Genomic DNA, 20534 nt, shown 5'->3' on the forward strand with positions numbered 1-20534 from the left:
TATTAATAACACTATTTTTCATTTATTCCAGTACTATGTGCAATGCTGATTTTTATTTTTAATCTTAATGGAATATATATATAAGAGAGAAAGATATTTCAAGTAAAAATATTTGTTATATATGAATTATTTGACATTTACCGACCTTTTTTCACATCAGATAAAGAATGGAAGGGAAGATCTGACCTTGAATGTTATTTGCAAACACATTCTTTTTTTACCTTTAATAGATGGTTATCTAGCCTGGACAAAGTATGTTCAATAATCATTTGTGACCTTCAGCATACAGTAATCAGGCATTACATAGAGCCCATAGTAATAAAAAAAAGGTTACAACCAATTATATCATTCCTAGCTGCATAAAGAAGTCATACGAGGCCTATATTGGCCTCCATACAGCTCTCCAAATTCAAAGGGAACATATATCGAGAGCAAGCAGTAACTATCATTATTACCAGTATACAGCAACAGTTTCTATTATCAATTTATCAAGCCAGGACACAATTTAGCAGTCTTTAGCAAAACTGGGACAAGATGCTAAACAAACCCACCTTCATCACCACTTCTCTTACCAAGCGGAAATGAAAAAAAGTCACTTTTAGAGGCTAACACTCAAATTAAAACCTTTGTCTTAGGTAGCCTTGGTTGCCTAGGGTGCCCAGTTGGCCACTTCCCCCCCCCCCCTGTGACAAAAGTTTGGTTCAGGACGAAGATTGCAAAGTGATGAGTGGTGCTGGAGGGATGAGAGCCCAGACCAGGGGTGGACAGAAAAGACACATTTCTAGCGCCCCAACCCAATTGTTGACCCCAATTGTTGCCCCCGATGTACATGCCTTTTATGTCTACCCCTTTGTATACCTCTAGTTCCAGCCCTGCTTTACCTGTGTGCAGCATGCACCACTGATTCAGTATTTTTTGTTAGAACAGGGTAGACGGAATGGTCTAACCTATAACTGTGAGCTCCTCTTTACCACATAGCACTTAAGCTCTTTGTCCTGATATGATTTCTGTGTCATCCTGCCTTTTTTGAAAGTTTTTTGTATTTATGTGACCCCTACCTCACTTCCAATTGATCCTTGATAAAGGCCCCAATGTGGGCCAAAACGTTGGATGCACAAGTGTTATTGAAATAAAGGAAATTTGAACACTTGAAAACCTGGTGTGCTGGTCCATTTTGAAGGTTATATATATATATATATATATATATATATATATATATATATATATATATATATATATATTGTACTTTTATACACTGTACAGCATTGTGGCTCCTTAACAGCGCTTTACAAATAAAGTTATACATATATACATAACTCTGATTGTGTTCAAAGTGCTTTGTTAGACAGGCAACAGCCTTGGACCATTCAACCTCACTTTGGCCATGTTCAATTTGAAGAGTAAAACATATCTCATTCAATTCCAAATTTGCGCCAAGAATTTTACAAAGTTTTCATGAGATACATTATTAGATATGTTATCCTCATCTTATTGAATCTGGCCCATTATATTAAAAAGGGCATCCCACCACTGCTTGCTATCTGCCACCCATAACAATGGCAGATATATGCTTATTGTGATTGATATAATTTATACAGATCTGATCTAGTAGCCCCCTGTAGCATTGTTTCTCTAATCATTTTAATTTCAGGCTATTTGGCTTGTGTTCAGTCTTGGCAATTCCTTGTATGTTACACCTTATCAACTTCAGTGATTGGCAGCAGTGTAGGCCTTAGATTTCAAATCCTCAACATTAATGCTGCTATATAATCACTAAAGAAGACAAATGCCCTTGTCCTACCAATTTCTTGTATAGGTATCGATGCAATGAAAAACCCTGCTAAAGATGATAGCAAACAATTTCAGCCTGAGCTGAGAGCAACAAATGTATATTATGCCAATATGATCCTTATTTTATGAGCAAACAGCATTTATGAAGAGGCCTTCGAGGACCAAATTGATCCTGGACCAGACACTCCAAAAAATTCCATTAAAATCAAATTAACCATTTAAAAAAGTGGAATTTAATTTTTGCTTAATTTTTTGGCACAGTGGTCATTTTGCTTCATAAAAGGTGCTATAATGAGGTTGCAATAATTGCTTACCTATACAACAGCAGATTTCATTTATTCAATATTTATTTTTAGTGACATAATTGACTGGATTTGCAGAAAGTCTAGAATTTATGTATCTAAACATTTCTAAATAACTTTGCTTACTACCAGCTGTCATTTTTGGAAGGGCTAAATAAGATACTCATTTGAGACACAATATCATTTTACTTTATGCCAATTGGTAAAAGCGAGCTGATTATTCTAATTATGCGGAGTTGTTAAACTGCAATGTCATGGGCTAGTTCTAAGCAGCTAATTATAGCCTCACTTGTCATTTTATCCTAAATTGTTTGAAGTATTATTTAAATTCTGTCTGTTGGTCTAATTGTATAAAGATAATTTATACATTATGTTTATTCATATCAACAACATTAATTTGACTTTTTTTTTTCAAAAAAAAAGGGCTGATGAAAAAATATTAAACACCAGTTAGGCAATACTGTGTTTTAAATGTATGATGTGAGATGTATATTTGTATATATTGTATGCACTTATTGATTAAAATCCCCCGCACAGATCTTCAGTAAATAACAGGAAACAGGACTATAAAGGGGGAATGTAAGTAGCAGTTGAAAAATGTACTAAACTATGATTTTTATCCTTTATTTTTTTTTACTTATTTTATGCCCATGTAGAGTAAAAACACCATCTATGAATAATGAGTGTATGATATTATAAATAACTGCAGCCAAATACTCCTATCATCTGTTGATTTGCCACAATATAGTAAGTTATATACACAATATAAGACAGTTATGTTTTGCAGAAACACTTATCATATTTATGAATCACATCTTCCCTTAACTATGCTAAACCAAGAAATTGGCCCAATTTCTTTTAAAATTTATCAAGGCAGATATGGAGGACTTGGGAAAAAAATGTTGCTCCATATTTATCACATTTTTGTGGATTTTTTTCAGATAATACATACATAAGGAGCAGTCACATTTCCTCAGTATTGCTCCAGTTAATCCTTTAGAATTAATTCACATAGGGTTAACATTCTGCCTTAACCCATCAACGTAATTTGCAAATGATTCACAAAATGTATATTGGAATTATTCTAAAATACAATAATTTTGTACAGAATTAAGTGTTCATTTAGGAGTTCCCACTTCTACTTGTATCATCATTTGTGTGTTAAGTATTGTTTGCATAGTAGATAGAAGGGAACAGTGGGAGGCTTTGATTTATAGATGCCAATATGAGGATCTCCTTATTGGTGAACTCTACAGAGGATTTAGTAGGGCCTTTAACCTTTACTATAATTTAATGATGCTCAAGAGAACATTCAGCAATCCCAGGAAAGTTCTGTTGTTTTCAGCATAGAGTCTAAATGCCACAAAGAGAAGCTGATTCAGCACATTTATATATGGGAATTAGGGATTCCCATGGCTCCAGTAGGATCATTCTGAAGCACTGCTGATATTCACTCATCTTGGTATTGCATTTGCTAGAAACCTTTTCATAAATCAACCAAATGATGTCAATGCCATCATATCCTAGAGTTCTCAACTATTTAGTCATGCTGTTCTCTTTGCCTTTTCTGTGGGGGCTATTTATCAAACATACTCTTACTATTTTAAGTTGATTTTTTGCCCATTATATATTGTTTTTTTTAATTAGTTTTTTTTTAAATAATGTAGAGAGTATAAACAGATATATAATCATTTTAAATCCTAAAAATTCATGCTTAATTTATCATGGCACGAATGACAGGATTTTATTTTCAACCCACTGAGTCGAAAACAAAATAACATACCATTACAAGAATTGTACAATACTATCAAAACTGAGAATCTCATATCTTATATATTTTCTAGCCCTAGAAGAATCGATCAGGCTCCAATTCTAAACCTGAAATTAAATTTCCCTGTTAATGTAAAATAATTGTTTGTCTTTGAAACTGACTTCAAAAGACTCTGACATTCACTTCAAAGTGTTCATTTGTAACAGTGACGAGCTATTCATTTACTTAGCATGACATAATTTCTTTTCCCTCTATGTCCTATTTAAATTGCCCCTTTCCCCGTCTTCTTTGTGTGTCAGTGATATTTACATTAATATGCACTATGTCAACACTGTAGGAACCCAATCATGGTAGTTTAGGGCTGAAAGCCTTTTACTCAATGCTAGAAGGCTGTTGAAGAAGGCATTTCCATGAAAAACAAGCTTCTACCAATCTTTTCTGCTTTAAAGACTCGCCCTCCCTTTTAACTAATCCTAAAATTGTCATTCATAATTAACAGGCATTTAGTGAAGACTGATGCAAGGACGTGACAGTGCACTTAGGCATACTTTGTACAAATCATGTAACTAAATGTTTCAAGCTGTATAGTGAAGTGCTGGGGTAATGTGACTCGGATATAATACAAGCCATATCTAAGTGCACCCAATTGGTTTCAAATGAATGGAATGAGCAGCATTCATTTAATAGAAGAAATGGGGAATATTCCAAAATTGCCCATGTTTGCCTCCCTTGACTTAAAAAAATTTGTAGTGAACATTTTGAGGCTGAAAAGAACCAATACAAATGGTGATAGGAATTTATTATCCAAAAAATGGTCAGGCGTGATTTCATATACTTTTCAACTGGTTAAATAAAGTGCTCCCAAAATGTGTAAAAAGACATTATTCAGGAAATATTACCTATGATTACATGTGGAAACATACACAACGCGTAAGGTGTTACATGATGTGAAATAAAGCTTTTTCTATGATCTTACACCGCGTTCGAGAAGTTCCTGTGGTGCGTGTCCAAAGTGCAGTGATGAAGTCAGGAAATATTTCAACTTGCTTAATGAGAAGGCTAGGAAGCAGACGTTCATAAAGTACTGCTTATGAAATGATTTCCAAGTCCTTATACAAATGTATATGGGGTATGTTAATCACTGCAGCTGCTTTCTCCAAAGGTACTACTGATGACTCTTGGAGTTCTAAATGCTTATTAGACCTGTAATATTGATACATTAAAAAAACCATTAGGTTAGATGATACTGTGCAAATAAGCTCTACCCTTTCCTCTTGTTATTGTATTTGATAATGATGAGTATGATTATATTATAATCATGAATTTAAGCTGTAAATATAGAATTCATTTACTTTTACCCAGGGCACAAGTGCTAGAGTGCTAAAGGGCACAAGAGCACACCCCTTGCTGTTGATTTAACAAGCATTTGTGCCCTTGGGAATGCTGCACTTTGCAGCTGGTGCCAGATTCAAAATTCAATGTAAGGGCCAGAGTGCAGACCAACAATCTGTCAGGGCCACACTACAGCCTGCACCATTTGCCCCACTCCTTAACTTGCATGGCTATTTGGCATGAGCATTCCTGTCTGTACAGTTTGACAATTATATGTTGCTGCATATGTAAACATAGGGTCTACCACCATTATTTTTTTAGCAAGGACCTCCATAAGGATGAATTAAGCATAATAAACTTTTCTTTGTTACACATGAGAAAACAACAAGACACTGTAGGAAATATCACCATCAAAGCAGTGTGTGCGTCACTTTCATACAAAATCCCTACAGATGCAAGAAATTTCGGGCCAAAAGCATATCAACAATGAGTCAACAAAGATCTATCTAACTTCATACAGTTCACTGTCAGTTCAATGTGTAAAATTAAAGATTTAACCAAGCAGTTCTTGAAGCTCTGGCCTGGTATAAGCCATATGTTCCCAAAGCTTGCCTCAGGCTTTGCACAGGTGGATCACTAAGTGGATGGACAAATTTGACAGATCTGCCTGTGTTCCCGATTGATCCCCCTGTGCAGCTGTAAGTATACAAAAAAGGTTTTGTTGCTGAGGCTCGAGTTAAGTCTTAAGAACTTTTGGTATAAACAAACTTAAACAACAGCACCACATGAACTGAATTTAAAAGGGGGGATGGTAGCTCTATGCGTCCGGATGTAATTTTTGGAATTACTGTATGTAACCTAAATTGTTCAGTTTTTTAAAAATATATGCTGGGTTAGTCCATACTTGAGGTGGACATCTTAGCAGATATATAATTACAACGCAGTCTTCTACATCTGCGCAAAATGCACTTAAAGGTTAAATAAATATATTTTTGAGCAGATCCGTTACAGTAAAAATGTATTTCCAGTAGGAACAAATTATAGTCTACAATGGAAAGTGTTCATCTCTTTTCAAGAGTGGCTATATGGGCTTTTTATTTTGACCTTTGACAAACAAAAATGTGAAGAGGAGACTTTTATTTTACCTTGGATTTTTCGGCTTCTATAAATTTCACCGAGAGCACAAAGCCTTGGGGCAAAGAGTTGGGATATCATATCATAGAACCCCTTCCCACTCTGCTTTCTAATTGTCTAATAACCTAATGCAACGTAATTACAATATCAAGCCAAATGTCGGTTGTTGAACAAAAATAAAAATGTCTGTACAGAAAATGTAAACAATCCCATTTGAACATCAAAGCAAATACAGTAGATATAGCATATAAAGTATTGAATGTGTTTCATGTGAGCCATTGCATCTATAACAAAAGGATATGTTTTGATATTAAGTATGGACGTTTTTTTATTTATCATTCAACAGTGGGTAGATGATGGAAGCATGAACATTTCTGCGGGCAAGCAGAACAGAGGGTAATGGCATGCTGAGTGATTTTATGGATGTGGTTTCTAAAAAGGCCATTCTACAAATCAACTAGTAAATGGAGAAAACATATAAAGGTATTACCAGTAGAAAAAAAACAGTAAACTGTAGTTTACATACATTAATACCCACAAATGCTATACCACTATACATCACCTCTAATTACACAATAAATCCCTAGACATAGCCTTTGGTCTGCACATGCCCACCTTCTCTACTCTTTACCTGTTAACTTCTGCATCCAGGACTTTTCATGTGCTGCACCCATCCTTTGCCCCATCCCATTAGAAACTCACAGAGCCTCCATTAGAAACTCACAGAGCCTCCATTAGAAACTCACAGAGCCTCCATTAGAAACTCGCAGAGCCTCCATTAGAAACTCACAGAGCCTCCATTAGAAACTCACAGAGCCTTCATTAGAAACTCACAGAGCCTCCATTACAAACTCACAGAGCCGCCATTAGAAACTCACAGAGCCTCCATTACAAACTCACAGAGCCTCCATTACAAACTCACCAAGCCTCCATTACAAACTCACAGAGCCTCCATTACAAACTCACAGAGCCTCCACTAGAAACTCACAGAGCCTCCACTAGAAACTCACTGAGTCTCCATTAGAAACTCACAGATCCTCCATTAGAAACTCACAGAACCTACATTAGAAACTCACAGAGCCTCCAGTCAAATGGTCACTTAAAACCCACCTTTTCATTCTTCACTATAACCTAAGCACTTAGCAACTTGACCTCTCACTCAACTCCCTTAATCATTAAGGTTTTCCATCTTTCACTATGCACTTACCATAAGGGTTTAAGCACATGGGCAGATTCGGGGAGATTTAGTCACCTGGCGACTAATCGCCTCTTCTTCGGGGCAACAATATCCCCGAACTGCCTTCCCTTGCCTTCCGCCTGCTAAAATGAAAAAACGCCTGCGGCAATGCCCTCGCGGTGCATCGATTTCCGAAGTCGCTGAAGTTTCCACGTAAGGCAACTTCGGATGACTTCGGAAATAGAAGCACCACGAGTGCATTGCCATGGGCATTTTTTCATGTTAATTGTCCCTGTTCCATTGACTTGAATCTGGTCAGTCTCTCTGCGGTCACACACAGGCTGAGGTCAGCCCAAAAAACGCAGGCTAAAAACAGCTACTGACAACAGCCTGTGTGTCCATAGCCTTAGGTCTTGTAGTCTTCTATCCCTTTACTTTGTAAGGTACTGCCAGAAATGATGGTTCTATATAAACAAAAATAATAAAAATGGTGCCAAACAACAGTAATGCTAATCCTGTTAAGAAAATCTGGATGCTGTGACATCTGTGCCATGGACAGGCTGGGGAATGTTCACAAAATATATTTTCTCTATATAATTTGATGCTCTTAAATATTAGAGGAGCATCCAATCTATGCATGCTAACACATGACTTGCAACTGTATAGAGTGTAATTTTGAATGTAATAGTATGCATGGAGGTGTTGCTGAGAACACCCTATGTAACGGTCGGCACCCAACACCAGAACAAACACCAAGCACCCTGGTCTCGGCTCGTGCTTCACCAGTAGTGTGACCGCCTTTGGGCCTCGGGAGGAGCCTTCGGCTTACTTGGATGCCACCTGGACTTAAACGAGAGGTGCAAGATGAGATAGGCAGAGGGGCACGACTGTAGAGCAAAGTCTTTGGACAGAAGGTCGTAGTACAAGGCATGAGGCAATAGAGTAGTCAGATCAGGCTGGGTCGAGACAGGCAGAAAATCAGCGTAACAATTCAGGCCGGGTCTGGGCAGGCAGTGTTCAAAGCGAGGTCAGGCAGGCAAGGGTCAAAACCGAGAGATCAATCAGAAGGGATGAGGCTGAATCGGAGTCAAATAACAGGCAAGGGTCAGGTTCCAGAGTTCAGAGTAGTAAAACAGCCAGACAGGGTCAAATACAGGAATCAACAGACAAGAAGCTAAATAGCACAAAGTACAAGGCACCAGGAACAAAACCTATCACGGGCAACATTAGATTAACAATACCTCTTTAAATATTTGAATTTGGTGCCATTGCGCACTGATATCATACGTCAGCGCGCCTGCGCCTTTAAATGGCGAGAATGCGCCAGGAAGGAAGGCGGCAGGAGGAGCGGCGCGGCGCGGCGGGACGCCATGTCTTCAGGAAAACACAGGTTTATTTAGGTAAACTATTCCCAACATAAAAGTAACAGGAACACAGTTCATTAGCGTTTGCCACACTCTGGAACATTCAGGCTTCTCACTTAGCCCTGCTGACTCTCCCTTCCAGGAACACAAATTAACCAGCCTTTGGCCTGGCTCACTTTTTAGAAGCACTAGACCTCACTCCAGCATAGGGAGGTGTCCACAGGGCCTCATGCCCTCCACCAGAAGGTCTCCAGGGCACGGAGGTGTAATCCCACAATTCTTTTATTTGTGTCACGACCGGCTCCCAAAATCCAAAACAGTTGCTAGGCTCCCTAGTCTCAGCTCTGCTTCTGCCTATAGCAGCCGCCTTTCACTTCGGGAGGAGCCCTCCACTAATTGGATGTCGCCAGGTCTTAATAAGAGAGGAGTCAAGCAAAAGCTCTGGACAAGCAAAGGGCCACGGTCATCATAAAGTCTTTGGACGGAAGGCACAATTCTTGAAATAGACAAAGCATAGTCAGACAGGCTGGGTCGGTGCAGGCAGAGTTCAAGCAAGGTCAGACAGGCCGGGTCAGTGCAGGCAGTGTTCATGGATAGTCAGACAGGCAAGGGTCAATACCAGTAGAATCAGAATAGTCAGGCAGGCAAGGGTCAAAACAGAAATCAAACAGGACTAGAAATGCACCCAGATACTAACAAGTTAGACCTAACAACAGGCAATCATTTTGTATACAAAGTCCATTTAAATATTCAAAAGTTCGCGCCAAAACACGATGACGGCATGATGACGGCGATGCTGGAAAACCCGGAAGTGTGCGCAGCGCACTCCATAGGAGAACCGGTGTCTGAAAGAGAAGGATCACTAAAGCGAGCATCCCCGCCGGTCCATTTAATCATGGATATGGGAGATTTTATATGCAAACCATTTCCTATAATTCTCAATAAATAGCACTACCAGTTATTTATACTTGACTGATGCCTTTTAATTGTATTCCTGCAGATCATATACATAATAATCAGGGTTGTGGAAAATAGCTCATAGTGCAAGTTGATCTAGATATTAATCCGATTGCTATCTTGGAGTCAGGAAGGATTTTTTCCACCTCTGAGGAAAATTGGCTTCAAATGGGGTGTTTTGCCTTCCTCTGGATCAACTAGCAGTTAGGCAGGTTAAAATAGAGTTAAAAGCTTGAACTTTATGGGCCTGTTTCTTTTTTCAATCTAACTTACTATGTTACTGTCACGGGTGGGTTGGGTTTCTGGCTCTGTGCCTTAACCATTGGGCCAGGTGAGCAGCCTGAAGGGCCTTTACAGCCTTATCACAGCAGCAACCTGATTGGTGGGTTGAGGTAAGCCAATCAGGGTTGACTCTGCCCTATATAAGGTCAACCCTTCTCAACCTCCTTGATGAGCATTAACCTATACTAGCACTGTGGCATCGCCCCTAGCTAAAGGTTCCTGCTCTAGCCTCCTTTTCTTGTCCGTTCCTTGTCTTGCTTCTACTGCCTTACTTTGAACCTTACCTGGTTACCTTGCCTTGTTCTGATCCTATCTTACCATATCCTTATTCTGCCTTGTCCTTACTTGACCTTCATCTGACCTTGCCTTGCCTGTTCCTGCTTTCCAGTCCTCTCCTGCTTCCAGCTCTGTGCTGCCTTATACCTTGAACCTTGTCTTATATCTTCCCTTGTCTTGCTCTGTATCTTGCTCTACCCTCCCGTTTCTGCTCCAGTCCTTCTGCTCTAGTCCTTATGCTCCAGTCATTCTTTCTGGTTCTCCTGCTCCAGTCCCTGCTACCCTGATTCTACCTCTGCTCCATCCTGTTCTGCCCTGTCCTAGCCATTCCAGCCTGTCCCAATCTACACCCTCTCCATCCTGTCCCATCTAAACTGTTCCTGTTTTACACCTGCTCCATCCTGCTCTTACCTTACCTCTCACTGTTAAGGGCCTTTACTGTAAGTGTGAGTAGTTTGAATTTGATTCTAGAGGAGATACCTGCCATCCAAAATATATCCCCTCTGACTTGTACAATGTATGTATGGGTCAAAGATAGTTTAAAATTCATCAATGGCCCAGAGAATGAAGGGCAGATTTATTATGTGGTGCAAAAACAATGGTGGAATAATGCACCAGGCATCACCATGTAAAAAACAGTGTAAAAATGGCTTAATTTTTTTTACACAATATTCTTTGAGCAACTTCCGCCGGAACTTACTTACAAAGGTCTGAAGCAGTGTAAAATAATGTTGGAAAGTCTGGCATTTGCATGGCAAAATATAACTCACCTTGATAAACTCACCATTTACACTTGTTTTTTTTACACGGTTTTGCACAGCATAATAAATGGGCCACTAGTACAATGTTTTACATTGACTGCTTTTAGCACTGATGAAGTGTGTTGGGGGAGTGATGATTCTAAATTATTTATGTATATTGATTTGTAACTGATAGAATAAGGTGGGAATTGAGTAGAACACGGTGGGATTTGAGGCCCTGTGACACCTTACCAATTTAGTGGGTCATCATCACCAACTGGGCCCTGGGTAACATAACATTTCAAACCCAGCTCTGCTATAAAACAATGAAGAACTAATCACTGCACATTATTCCTAACAACACACTAAAATTCTAAACTTACTGTGCACATACTTCAGTGGGCAAAATAAAGTGGGTCTGTAATTCAGAATGCAATTTTTTTTAATTAGAATGTTCTTAATTAATAATAATTCATACAACTGATGATGAATGCTGTCTGGAGCGGGAAGGACCTTTCTCAACAATAAATGATTTATCTCCGTCATGAAATGTTGCTGCAATTAGCTCTGAGTGGTAGGACTGAATGGAATAAAATAAAATATACACAATAGCATTTGTTTTTGAACTCCAGCTAACAAATAATCTGCAGACTGTTTGAACATAATTTTGGAAACAATGATGCAATGGTCTGAAAAGTGCTGAAAAAATCTAAACAAATGAAATCAAAAGCTGAACAATGTTAGCAAAGAGCAAAGAATATACCCAACAAGATATATGGCAGCAATACATTATCATGCTTTCTACAGCAGATGGAGCCAACTATTACATTAGTATATAATTATATTATATAATATTAGTTGATCTAAATCCTTATGAGCTTTCCAGGTTTAACTTCTAGGCAGGCACTGCCCATATGTACTATTACTCTTTTTTAAATAAACTACACTTACATAGTTGTCCATTTAAGCCTTGAGAAATGACTCTGTGTTTAAGTCTCTGGGAGGCTTGCTTTAAAGCCACATGGTAACACTTGTGGAAATTTCTTGTGACCTTATGTTCTTTGGGTAGGAGATATTTAACAGTATTATGACAAACTTGGGGAGGGTTAAATATACACAATGCTTGAGATTTTTTTTCTCTGTGTTTTGCGTATTGGACAATCATGGGAATTTCTACCAAGAGGCAGAACGTAATCTTGCCTTAGGTGGCACTCTTCCAGGGGCAATAAATGGCAGCTACAAGGTAAATTGTATAATTTAAGAGCCAAAATTCCAGTTATTCTAAAAGAATGCTTATCACTTATAGGTAAGGAGATTTCTCCCTTCCAGTTTGCACAAAAATCTATTTAAGCTTTGTAGTACAGGTATGGAACCTGTTATTCAGAATGCTTGTGTAGGGATCTGGTAAATTAGCCACCCTTAAGAATATTGGCAGGCAGCATTTATAGACACCTAAATGGGTCCTAATGGGGGAACTATTTCGTTACTCTGCCTTAAGCTATGACCCTTGGTGTTCTCACAGTGTACAGTAGATGGCACTGTGCTATAGTAAAAAGGTCTAGGTAACCATGTGCTCTGGGTCCATTGCTTAAGCCCTTACCAAGCAGACAGAAAGGGAATCGGTAGTGGCACCTAGGTACATTAGGTCTAGTTAAAGATAAGCTATACTTTGTTACAGTTCCACTACACCCTGCCTCCACACCATTGCGAAGGCGTCACCCCTGAGAGAAAGCTCTCGTCTGGAGCACAAATATGAAAGTAAGCTCTTAGTAGAGACTATATTTTACTATAGTGCTACACGTGTTACCTGGGTTTTCTGGATAACAGATCTTTCCATAATTTGGATCTTCATACCTTAGGTCTACTAGAAAATCATTTAAACATTAAATAAACCGAATAGGCTTGTTTTGATTCCACTGAGGATGAATTATATCTTAGTTTGGATCAAGTCCAAGGTACTGTTTTATTATTAAAGGAAATCGTTTTTCAAAATTTAGATAAAATGGAGTCTATGGGAGATGCCTTTCCATATTTCAGAGCTTTCTGGATAACGGATCCTATACCGGTATAGGAAGTCACTTTTGCATGTATCATTGGACATGTGGCATCCATATTATAGATTTAGATACAGAATTTACATCACAAAACAAATCTAAAAAGTTAACATGTTGCCTTATACAGCAAATTACTAGTCTGCCATTTTGATTTACTAATATTTTAAGCTTATAAATATGTATACAACATAAAAAATTATAATAAATTAATCTAATGTCCAAAAGTGTAGAATATAAATAGAACTGTATTTTGAAATGGTGCATATTTCAAGGCTCTGTTAAATATTATTGATTAGTATTTTGATGAAGTCCTGAATTGGCAGTGGTCCCCTGCTCTTTACAGTGTGCCCATCCGATATAATAGCTCGGCCATGTACAAAATTAATTATACTCCAATCCATGGATTTTGTGAATTAACTGTTTCAGATGTGCCTTTTCCAAGAGCTTTATCAAAAGGAATACATAACATTGCAAGCAAAATGCATTTTGGCATTCAGCTAAATAAGTCAAGGAGCTGCAAAAAGCACTGAGATAAATTAATTAAAGATAATTGAAACATAAATGCAATAGCACCCAACTGCTTCACTTAATATGGCTACACTAGGCAGTTTAGTAGAAAGACACTGCTTGAATACAACGTGTGTGCTGACATTGAATTCTATTCATGCCATTTTGCTGATGTTTTCCCCCCTCCTAACAGAAACATTTCCTCTAGTCCTAATTATGCTTTTCTTTTTATAACTGCTACATCTGGCAATCCCTTTCTCACTCTATTTCACTTCTGCCTGAGCCCCTGATGCTCGCACACTACATTCCTCCTTCAGCTGAAAATGGGTAATAAACATCTCACTGCAACCTAGAAATGCAACTCATTCTCCTCCAAATGAGATATTCCCTCTGCTTGTTAATGTAAAACATACACACAGGCATAAGCACACTCCTTCTTTTGCCCTTTCATAATTAAAGGTGAAACCTACCATATTTAAAGAGTATTTGTACCCTGTAAGACACTAAGGATAAGGACACAACCTACTGTGTAGCACAATGCATTTAATTAGTTACAATTTATTACCACAGAGAAAAAGTTAACCATTTTCAAAAATTTTATTTTTTTGTTTAAAATTGAGTCTATGTGAGATGGCCATCCTGTAATTCTGAGCTTCCTTGATAATGGGTTTCTGGATCCCATCCCTATAACAGCATCATGTGCATCAACTTGAACACACCTGGCCTTTTGGCTGGTTGACCCGTGTGGTCACACACTGTGCAATATAGAAGGGATTGCAACATTGACCTTTATCTTGGCCCTTAATAAATCATACTTCATAAAACGTCAGAAACATCAACACAATGGGACTTTTTGGGAGCATACTAGCCATGCCTCTGGAAACACCCCCAGTCATGCTCCCAGGCAGCGTTGGACTGGCCCACTGGGATACCAGGAAAAGTCCCGGTGGGCCCAGGTGTCAGTGGGCCCTCATGCTGCTAAAGGTTTTGCCTATTTCATGGCAATTCCCTATTTCTATGAGAAAAAGAGGCTAAATAGATGGAATAATTGATTATAGTATGTAAAGAAAAGAGACAAGGGGAATAGAGGTTGAGTGAGGAGAGGAAGAATAATAGTGGGTCCTGGCTTAGGTTTTTTGATGGGCCCCTGGTCTAAGGTTTTTGGGTGGGCCCCTGGTGTCCCAGTCCGACACTGCTCCCAGGTCTGCCTAGTGCACCTTTAACTTTGGGTAAGTTATATACCTTTTTCCATTGCAGGGTTAAAATTAAAGTGGATGAGGAGCGGGAGACTGGGCTGTTATTGAAGGTGGATGCATGGTGGAGCAAATCAGGTGAGTTGATATGTCTGAACATGTCTAATCACGTTTCCCAGTTTTTGCAGGCTGCCAACTGCATACACTGCAGAGAGTTCATACAAGAGCACTGTGGTACAAGCAGTATGGTAGCTGTTAGTTTGACTGGATCTGTCAAATAGGAAAATGAGGAATGTTCTGTGCATTCAGTAAGCTACACCTTTCTACATTAGTCACCCTCCGATACCTCATTAGTGATGGCCCAAATGATTAGCCTGGGCTGTCAAATTCCCAGCTGCCCCAGAAAAGTGCTGGGTGGTTAAGGATTTTCATTTAACAACACCTAATCTGCACCACTACCAGTCTGGTATTCCTGTATTAATCCATTTGTTTCATTACAATTCCACAAGGTATGTTTATGCAATGCATGTCCTTCATAGAGTGACAGAGTTTTAGCCCAACTGTAATGAGGAAAACAATATAGCACACTGAATAATTCATAGAGGTGCTGCCTTAAAAAAAGCACTGGGGAATTGTATGTTAGAGTAGCACAAAAGAAAAAGGCTGAATATAAAACACTGACTGCTCAAAGACTAAAAAAATATATTCTACGACATAAGAAGGCACTGGAAGAGAGGGAATAGTAATATGTCCAGGCCTACTGGGAACTGCCACATGCCCCAGGCCCCAGAGCAGTATGTGGCAAATGGTAAACACAGTGGTGGTTTATTAAGGCACATCCAGATGCTGAAAGAGAAACATTAAGCATTATTAGAAATCTTTTTATAGCACCCGTCTTTACTGTAAATGGTACAATTACACATAGGGTTAGAGTATATGAAGAGGTGAGATGACCGAGATGTCTGGAAGTTCCAGAATGGGATACAATAAATGAAATCATACAGTAAGTCAGGTAGGTCCATTCCCAGATTCAACTGGATCACTGCTGGGAATTCTAGTTTTGCAACAGCTGAAGAAATGAAAGCTGTAAATACTGATAACAATATCACATACTGTATCTAACAAGCATTATACAATGTACAATCAGGGTCAAGTTAGAGAAGAGGGAGCCCTGGCAACACAGGCAGTTTGAGAAGGAAATTAGATAAATAAGAGATGCTCACCCTTAGTACAACAGTTTTAGAACTACCTAAATGCCTATAAACAGTAAATATGTTTCCTATGTGCTTCTAACTACATTTTACCCTAAAACGGATGATTCCCTCAAATGCACATGTAGATGTCCTTCATAGCTAATGATTTAATGCACAGGGTGATATCAGATATCATGCCAGCACTGAAAGGACTCTGTTTATATGAGATACAAAGGTGAGAGCAGATTTACTGTCACCAAGAAAACAAAACATGAATGATTTGCAAATTCTTTTTTATGATGTCTTAAGACAGATTTGTACCCAGAAAACTTTGATAAATGAGTGCACATGCTGTGGAATGGGCTTCCCAAACAGCTGCATCCTGTTAGAATATCAGCAAATGAATGGGAAAAGATGTTCTGTAGAAAGAAGGGAAAGGGCTGCCATTCAGCTGTGAATGTAGGTTTCTCCATCTAAATGAGCAGGCTCAAACCTCACAAGAATGTTTCAGTCTAGACCAAGTGCAATTTTTTTTATGAAGCAGTGAACCTAAGATTTGAGAAATGATGACGTATACTAGGAATGAATTCGGAGTAACTGAATCATTTCCATGTAATTAACTCTATTTAAACCTGGGAAGCAGCAACCCATAACAACAGTATTTCACAACAAGACAACCTGGTTAATTGCTGATTAGGGATGGGTGAATTTTTCGCCGAAAAAAATGACGCCCATAGACTTGTATGGCGTTGTGCGTCAAAAATTTTTTCGCCGCGAGACAAAATTTTTGGCAAAACGAAACGGGTCAAATTCACCCTTCCCTATTGCTGATCGGTTGAAATAGGGTTCGATTCAAGAATTATATATTGCAATTTTCAAAATGTGAAATCTGTGACCCTAGAGATCTTGTAGAACTGCAAATCCCACATTGCCATGAAAACAAAGGCTGGCAGTGGGCTGCTGGGAGTTTTACAGTCAAATGACTTCAGGTTGCTTATCCTTTACCAATATGTCCAAATTGCGTTGAAAAGCTAGCTGCCATTAGCCACATGAGAGCAACAGGTTTTTTTGTGGTTCCGTGAGCTTTTACTTCAACAGCACCTGGAGGACTGGGATGGGCATCACAAGGCTCAGTTCCCTAATACAGTATATGTGCTGAAATATTTCAAATAATAATTCTGCTCAACATAAAAGTAAATTTGTCCCCATTTTCCATTAGGCAGTAAAATACAGTATATGAAAGAAATGAATCCCCTAGTAGAATTGGATGCCTTAGTCATTCATATGTTTAATTTATAGCCATTAAAGTAAAGTTCTCTGCAAACACAGAAATTAAATGTTGAGAAGTTGGTGAATTTCCTTGTAATCTTAGCAAAGGTTTGCTAGATGTGGATTATTTTATCACCTAGCTGTGTGCCCTGTACCACAAGGACATCTTGCAAAGATTTAGAGATTTTCTCTCCTCCAAAAATCTGAGTTTATTTGCGGCCGGGTTGCTTTGTGTTAAAGCACAGCTGACACCTTTGGGTCCATCTCTGCATTACATCACTTTAATAATCTTTACACACCAGTGTTCCCTAACATAAGTAACATTTACATGGATCTGTCATCCCACATTCTGAATCCTGATTACTCTATCCTGCTATAATGCATACACTTTTTAATGAATCAACATTATATAGAATGCTCATTATATATGTGCTCTGTTTAAAGATACAATGGAAAAATCAAGAAGGAATTATAGGCTGTTGAACTGCTGTGACATTACTGTATGACCAGCTCAAAGATTCTTTGTCTAAGGTGGGTGCTCCTCTATAAAAAAATATCCATCCGTTTGCATAACTTAACCTTAGTTGATTTCCTGCCACAGAAATGTATTGCCTTTTGCCTCTATTTAAATATACTATACCCATATTGATAGCTGATTATATTGTCTGTTTGCCTTCCAAGATCAAGGGGCAGATCAGATGTAGTTTATCATTTATGTAAAGGGCAGCAATTAAATGGCCAGGATCTACTGCTGCAGGTAAATGAGCCGTCAAGCAAATTAGCATGATCAAGATTTACTTTAGCTTCTCCATAGGAAACCTCTTGGGCTGGGGACTGGGATATATTAAAAGTTCCGGATTTTAGCTCACAAGTATAACAATGCTCCTGTGCCCAATTAGTTCAGATTTAAGTAGCTGTTCAGTGGGAAGATGTTACCACTGTGCTTTGAAACAAAATACAGAAATTGTTGTAGTTGTAAATAGAGATGCATTGATTGAGTATTTATGTGTCTCTTGGTAAGTGTTTGAATGAATAAAACAATGAAATTAGTGGCCATACACAGACCCAGACAAAATGTATTTATAGCCAGCAGGGAATTGTAGAAATTCAGCACTGAACCTTAGATTCCTCTTACCTTGTCCAAATCGGAGCTCTGCAATCGTGCATATGGTTAGCCTGACAAGAGGCTAGAGGAATGCTGAACTGAAGACATTTGCACCACTTTCACTTAATGAATAAAGGCTTTGTTGTTATTGAATCAGCTGTGAGCAGCTCCAACAAGACTCCAGTTTCACAAATAGCCAGTAAAAAGGTATATCCAGCAGTCTTACTACCACTCTGGAAAATCTATCACATCTGAAAAAACATAACTCCAGAATCCACAGATAGTAAAATCCCATGGAGTGAAACGTAGGGCTGATGAGGGGAAGAATATGCCTGGAAAGAGCTATAAGGCTGAGCAGGTCCTTCCACTGTCTCGTGTCTGTATATCCAGGATCAGACTCCTGTTGTGCTGCAGTTTACTTGTCTCTGTGCAGAGACACATGAGGGGAAATGGGATGATGGCATAGCTTAGTATAGATACATAGCACTGCTGCAACTGCCGCCGCTCTAGGGGCTGACTGCCTGCAGGTGTCGTGACAAAGTCTCTGTCCTGACAGCTTCTGAATTGACAGCCTTGTGGGCGGTGATTTTGTTGCAGTGCACGAGCAGGCATTGCTGCAGGGTCCTAATTTTAAAAGCCAGTTGCTGGCCAGGGTACTGAAATGCAGACAGCTTAGTTTTTGACTTTTATTTTAATGTATATATTGTCATTCTAAGACAATTTGCAGGTGGAGTTTTTATTTTATTTCTGTGTTGTTTGTGAATTAAATTTGTTGTTCTTCAGCTGTCTAGATTGGATAGTGTCCCATGTACTCTAGCATTCAGGCACTTGTTTTAATGCAGACTGGAGGATGGATAGGAGGTGCATTAAAAATAATGATTATTAAAAAGATAAAACAAAATCTTATATGATTAATCTGCTTCTTGGTTTCTTGGCTCAGTGACTATGTGTTGTTATCATGTTCAGGATTAAGCAAAGGAGGATAAATAGACAAACAGACCTAAAACCGTAAACAAAACAGAAGAAGAAGACCAGTTGCAAATTGTCTGCTTTATATTAAAAATGCCTGTGGAATAAAAAACACTCGCGTGGATGGTGAGTGTTTGGATTTATAAAATATACCTCTATTAGCTGGATAAAAACACTAGGTATTTCCCAAAAACATTTTTTATATGCCCTTTATATGCCCTTATACAGTGTGTCATTTCTTACATGCATGTGTTGGTTCCACAAGCAAGGCATTTCCAAGTGTAATAACCTAGAGCAACCATTTAACAGATGGCATTTACCAGCTACCTGTTTAAAAGGAAAAAAAATTGTGGTTGATATGGGTTACTGCACCTGGACAAACGTATGGCCTTTTATTATGGCTGTCTAAAGACCAACAAGCAGTTTGTTTCTGATGCCAGTAGTGTCTGTCTTACAAGAAGTGAGTATATGTAGAGATTTTGAAAAATGTCATACCTAAAACTTTCCCTGTATGCAGTGTCATATAGAATTAGATGGGATACGCATCTACTGTGTCTGGCAGGATATGTGTTGTTGTGGACCAGAGGATAGTGGGTTAGTTCTTTATTGCCTCCTGCAGTAGGTTTGTCCTCAAGCTGTGTGTAATTGCCTACAGTGACAATATGCTCTAAATGCGGCTAAAATACTGATTCCTGGCAAGTAAACGGCTGAAACCTTACCCACATATACCAAACAGATAAAAAAAATTATAGAAATCTGCAAGTTTGAGGAAACACATGCAGAATCCAAAATCCAAGCATTGGACTACCTGGAGTCCCTGGATGCACTGCATCTGGAAACCTTCACACACTAACCAGAAACCAATTTAAAGGGAAATAAAAGAGTTAACTTGGGGGTGCCAAAAGTTGGGCACCCCAAGTGATTGTATATACTTACTTTAAACCCCGGGTGTAAGACCCATCACATCTTTACAAGTACAGGTTTTCTGGATAAGGAGTTTTTCTGTAATTTGGATCTCCATAGCTTAAGTCTACTGCAAATATTTAAACATTAATCAAACCCAATAGGATTGTTTTTCCACCATTAAGGATTAATTATAAGTTGGGATGAAGGACAAT

General features: G+C 38.7%; 1 protein-coding gene across 4 annotated transcripts in view; it reads right to left on the minus strand.

The window, feature by feature from the left end:
• Nucleotides 1–18965, minus strand: part of LOC108716206 (neuroligin-1-like) — a 410755-nt gene extending 391790 nt beyond the window's left edge. For all 4 annotated transcript variants that reach the window (XM_041563330.1, XM_041563328.1, XM_041563329.1 and 1 more), the window contains exon 1: nt 18478–18965. The gene's annotated coding sequence lies outside the window, so the exon portion shown is untranslated. The remainder of the gene's footprint in view (nt 1–18477) is intronic.
• Nucleotides 18966–20534: the final 1569 nt, after the last annotated feature.

This window comes from Xenopus laevis, chromosome 5L, assembly GCF_017654675.1.
Source record: "Xenopus laevis strain J_2021 chromosome 5L, Xenopus_laevis_v10.1, whole genome shotgun sequence".
Classification (NCBI taxonomy): domain Eukaryota; kingdom Metazoa; phylum Chordata; class Amphibia; order Anura; family Pipidae; genus Xenopus; species Xenopus laevis.